Here is a 6000-nt window from a genome sequence, read left to right as displayed (position 1 = left end):
TATATATATATAAAACTGTGATAGATGAACAGTATATCAGTTAAAACATGAAAACTGGTAAGATAATTTGCGATAATTACTGGTCCATTGTATACAGTACTATCTAATTTCTTACCTAAATACATGTTTTATTGATTACCATGAAAAATTATATTGACTTTCTTACTCATTTTGTCAAAAAAAAAAAAAAATTTATACACTACAGTTCTAGAAAATACACTATCGTTCAAAAGTTTAGGGTTGGTAAGATTTTTTTTTTCAAAAGAAAAAGGCTGCATTTATTTGCGCGCGCACACACACACACACACACACACACACAAAACAACAACAAATTTAGCCATTTTCTGTTGGAATATAATTTAAAATGTAATTTATTCCTCTGATGGCTGATGGCAAAAATTAATTTTCAGCAATCATTACTCTGGTCTTCAGTGTCACATGATCCTTCAGAAATCGTTTTAATATGCTGATTTGGTCCTCAAGGAATATTTCTTATTATTATCAATGTTGAAAACAGTTGTACTGCTTAATGTTTTTGTTGAAATCATTATGAAACATTCTTTGATGAATAGAAAATTCAAAAGAATAGCATTTATTGATTTGTTTTTGTAATAATGTAAAAATCTTTACTGTGATGTTGATCAATATAATGCATCCTTGCTGAATAAGCATGTTAATTTCTTTAAAAAAAAGTCTTACTTTTGCCCAAACTTTTGAACAGTAGTGTAAAAAAAATCACAGAACTGCAAATTCAGTGTCAAAGACAAAGTATGTAACAATCACGTGTTTGCTCCATAGACTTCCATTGTAATTGCATTATTAGTCAAAATGATTGTCTATTCTAATGTCAATAGAGCTTAACTTGTATTTAACCCAGAATATTCATTTATTGTGCATGTGTTTAGGAATGAGTCCTGTCTGTGCTTAAGAAGATAAGAAGCCTGATAATAAATCTATTTTCAGTAACATTTCAAAGCTTGGCAGATCTTTATGAATATGTGTGTAAGTCAGAAAGAAAGAAGAGAGAGAGTCTTTTTATTGGTAAAAATGAAATGAAATGAGGTCTAGTGGGGAGACACGACCCCTGGGGTCAAATCAGGCCCCCCTCAGCTCTCTCGAGACCCTCCCCCTCAATCAGCTATAACTGTTTCAGGACACACACACACACACCATCTCATTAAAAGATCTATTGTCATATGCTCTGCTTCAGACTGTGTGACAGCACACACACACACACACACATACACGGACGTTTCAACCTTAAACCCCATCTCTGGTCGCAACTCTAGTGTCTTTCTGAGGCCACACAGACAGCTATCCTGCTTTTGTAATGGATGCAGATGCAGGAATAACAGATCCCTATGGAATTGTTGTATGGATGAGATCATGTACATGTGTCATACACTAAACTCCCATTGGACGAGAGATCATAGTGACCTGCAGCAGCCATGACATCACACACTGAGGTCAAGCTGAACTCTGGGTAAAAGTGACGTGTTGATTGGTTAAAAAGACAATGCACATGACAGCTGAAGATTTATGAGTGAATTTTTTTTCCATCGATCACTGACATTTTTGTTTCTTCCTCTCTTCTGTTTTTCCCCCCATATTTTCCCCTTTTTTCTGTAATTCAATTTTAATGTGCTTTATTGGTATGACAAAAACTGCACATTTGTTTTGCCAAAGTAAAATTGAAAAATGCAAATTCAATGTATAATAACTTGTGCAAATGAACAAGTCAAGTTTGTTTGTCACTTTAAAATACAGTACATATAGTTTTAGATTAACTTTACAGAAAATCATTATTAAAGATTAAATAGCAGCCATGCAAAATAAAATAAAAAATAATTAATTAATTAAAAGTGAAATAGTTTGAAATTCTATTTTATTTCAAGAATTTGAAATAAAATATAGTAACAATATAAATGTTTAGGATACTAAAAATATATATAAAAATAAAATATAACAGTAAAAGAGTAAACTAACAAAATCTGGAATTGACATTTTATAAAGGGAATAAACTAAAATGGTAATACTAATTGATTTAGTTAAATTGATTTAGTCAGATTAAGATTTATTAAAGTGATTTAGTCAACTAAAGATTAAAGATAACACTAAATGTAATTTTTTTCCCCTCAATCATCAGCATTTTTGTTTCTTCTGCTCTTCTGTTCTTTTCGGAATTTTTTTTTCAATTTCAATTTTAGTGTGCTTTATTGTTATGACAAAAACTGTCAGTTAGTCAACTAAAGTTTTAGCAGCCTAAAGATGAAAAATAGCACAAAATGTTCCAAAATAGTGATGTGATATACTATTTCCACATACAGTATATATATACTCTCTCACTCTGTCTTTTGGGTCCCTGGAGAGAATCCAGTTTTATATGGGCAGATGGGCAACTGTTTGTCATCTGCTGTTTAAATTCAGATCACTATCAACAGACCACTCTCACATCTCTCTCATTTCTGTCTTCTCTCTATCCCTTCTTTCTCTCTCTTTTTGGCAGTGTTGTGTTATGCAGGAACTTTGTCCTGAGCTACAGAGGTCTTCTCGTCATAACCACCAAACTGGAACGATATAGCATTTAATACGCTAACAGTCTTTATAGGACTAATGGGCTGCATTTGTGAGAAACCTTTAACCAGTCATAAATAATTGATAAAACCTGAAAATTCAATTATTTTAATTAAAGATACATTGTAGGTGTGTGTGTGTGTGTGTGTGTGTGTGTGTGTGTGTGTGTGTGTGTACAGAGACAGAAACATCCAGCAAATATGGTGAATGAATTATTAAGAAGAACACAAGTGAACAGAAATTCTGCATGGTAGAAAAAAAACTAACCAGTGAAGGAGAATGAGAGAGCGAGTAAGACAGAACGCCAGTCAGAAACTCAGAAGCAGATGGAACATGTGCATTCATGTACATGTCTGTCATTTTTAGTATCTCTGGTAAAATCCAAAAGGTTAATCAGTTATAAATCAAAACTTCAAAACCCCGGTAGTATCAGAGAGAGCCAGACTTCAGGCAGTTCAAAGGGATTTTGAAGTGGGCCAGACCCATTTAAAGCACTCACCAAGCTCTCCGGGGGGACAAGAGTGGGGCCCACCTCCAAACACCCAAAGATTTAACACTGGCCCAATTAAAGCATCATGCTTTAAAATAAAGATCTTTTAGACAAGTTGGTGAGATTCATTCCTTAAATACTGAAATATAGCATACATGCATGCAAAGGTTGTTGCCTTCTAAGAAACCTTCTTTTGGCAAGCTTTGTATGTATGGGCCCTTTTATAAAAAAATAATGAGTAAATAGATATGTGTAAAAAAATAAAAATAAAAAAATAAATAAAAGAAAAATAATAACAAAAGGAAAAAATCCCTACTTTCACTCTTTTCTATGTGTGTTCATAAATTGAATTAATTTGTAAGTGTCATATTTGGCAGATGAAAAAAAAAATGCCTTTTTTGAAGCTGCTGTATATAAAAAACACAAAGTGGCTGAATTTGCATGCTTAGATAGCTGAAGCTTAGGCATTCATTACTTTCTCTCAATTTAATTCGTTTTTAGCACCCCTCTGAACTGTTAAGCCCCCCCTTAGCACCCCCAACAAAAAAATCCTGGAGCCGCCAGGTAGCTGACTACACGACTTTTAAAATCTGAACAGATTTTATAACACTGGGCATCATACACTTACCGACTTTGTAATAGTCACAGAGAAAAAACTGGCCATCATACATTAAATGACTGTACTTTTTCCTGTAAAAGGATTGTACACTACCAGACTTTAAAGTTGCTCCGATCACAACAAACTCGCGCAGAAACGTGCACCTTGTTGCTAGGAGACGCATGACAAATGAAAAGAATATGTGTTCTAAAATTGGCTGAAAATATCAAATGTTTGATATCCTCCGACTGGATGGAATCGTAGTCTGAGGCTAAAAAATCTGAGTCTGAATTTCGACAACCAGCATCATCTTCTCCAGACAGTAAATCGGGGCAAAAATCGTGTAGTAGGCCTATATTCCAGCCTTTAGGCCTCACCCTCCAAGTTCTTCAGTGGAACAGATTTGGACAAATTTAGCATTACATCACTGTCTCACCAATGGATCCTCTGCAGTGAATGGGTGCCGTCAGAATGAGAGTCCAAACAGCTGATAAAAACATCTCAGTAATCCGCACCACTCCAATCTATCAACTAACGTCTCGTGAAGCAAAAAAATAGTTTGTAAGAATCCGTAACGACATTTTAAATTTAAACTGTTGCTCCCGGATAAAATATTAACAACATGTAGACCAATGAGCATCATAAGTCCGCAAATACACATCAAATTTGTCATTTGGGATAGGGCCACACTTCATAGGCAGCTGCCTGTCTAGGCCAACAGAAGACAGCAAAGCTGCTCACTTGTTTATTCCCATTTTCTCACATTTACCTACTGAAATTAGTCATTTTGTCTAAATGATGGTTAGAAAGAAGACATCACTGAACTGAGGCCAAAAGTTTCACTTTACATATCTCACCACTAATGACTAGGCATTATATCCCACGTTCCAAACACCCTCCTTTTAGTGCAAAAACTTTCTGAAGCCGAGAGCAAACAAAATATAATAATCAGGGACAGCATGAAATATAATCTGAAGGGTTTGTATGATGAATTTCCTCTTTCCACAATAGATTTAGCATAACCATGGCGATCAAGAACATTCTAGATTCATTAGGACTCTGATCAGTAAGTCATATTAGTTTCCTCTCGTCACTGCTGTGCTGCTGTCCTGACCTGAACCAAAGCCACCGATGGCGGCCTGCCACAGAAAATCCCTTCTTACTGGCCGGACATACCTTTTGGTCAAGGAAATTCAAGTCTTGGGTGAGCTCTGATTTTACTTGTGAGCGATGCAACTCCTTGCTGGATCTGGGGTCACAAACAGTCATACACACACACGCACACAATGACCAGATGGGTGGAGTGTTCTCATTACTTCAATAGCATAGCTGAAGCACCCATAGAATACATTCAAAAAGGCCCAGGAGACATGCTTAACACACACACACAATGCAAATAGCTCTTTTCATTCTGCTGTGGAGGATGGACAGAATGTGAGGGAGGGGTGGAAGATGGAGAGATTGCATTGTGTGGAGGAGAGAGGCACAGTGTTGAGTTCGGGAAAAACACTTACAATTACATGTACATATTCAATCTCTCTGAGAAGAGCACTTGACCTTTAGAACAATACGTACACAAATGCACACACACCCACGCTTCAGGTGTGTGCTGTGGAGTGACTTTATGTTCAGCACTCTTGTATTTATGATAAATATAGGCCGATATCTATGTCTGTGCCAGTACGTAATGTAATACATATTGCCCCATATCAACAGTGATACTGCCATATATGTTTCCTATACATACACACATTCTCTTGGTTTACGTTTATTACATGTATAAAATCCTCATAATAAAATTTGTGTATGTACATATGTTTTTTACATGGTATTATATGTAGGAGCTACTGTATGTCAACAAGATATATTTTATTATTTAACTTTATTAAAACAACATATATACAAAAAAACCTGTATATGTATGTTTTTGTAATAATTTTTAAATACATGCCTATCTTTTATATTCACTTGTATAATATCAATATATATTTATGGATTTAAATTTAGGATGCATACATGTACATGACATACTGTATATGTCCACAAATATATTACATATATATTATGTATAAACATACATTTTTGTATGGACTAGATATATATTTAAATTTAATATGAAATTGTTCCAATTTCTAATAGGTTTCATAGATGTTTTTTTTTTCATATGACAATATGTTTTAATAAGAGGACAAAGAATATATACATATTTTTTTGTATTATAATGTTACCCTGACACCCCATTCCCATTATTGTCAATGTTTGTTCCAGTAATTGGAATACAGTACTTTTTAAAGAATTAAATAAGTTTAGACTTGAAGCTGATTTAGATTTTTATTGG

Source organism: Sinocyclocheilus grahami, unplaced genomic scaffold, assembly GCF_001515645.1.
Source record: "Sinocyclocheilus grahami isolate Dianchi unplaced genomic scaffold, SAMN03320097.WGS_v1.1 scaffold4.1, whole genome shotgun sequence".
Lineage (NCBI taxonomy): Eukaryota > Metazoa > Chordata > Actinopteri > Cypriniformes > Cyprinidae > Sinocyclocheilus > Sinocyclocheilus grahami.
Note: the sequence above shows the minus strand (reverse complement) of the source record.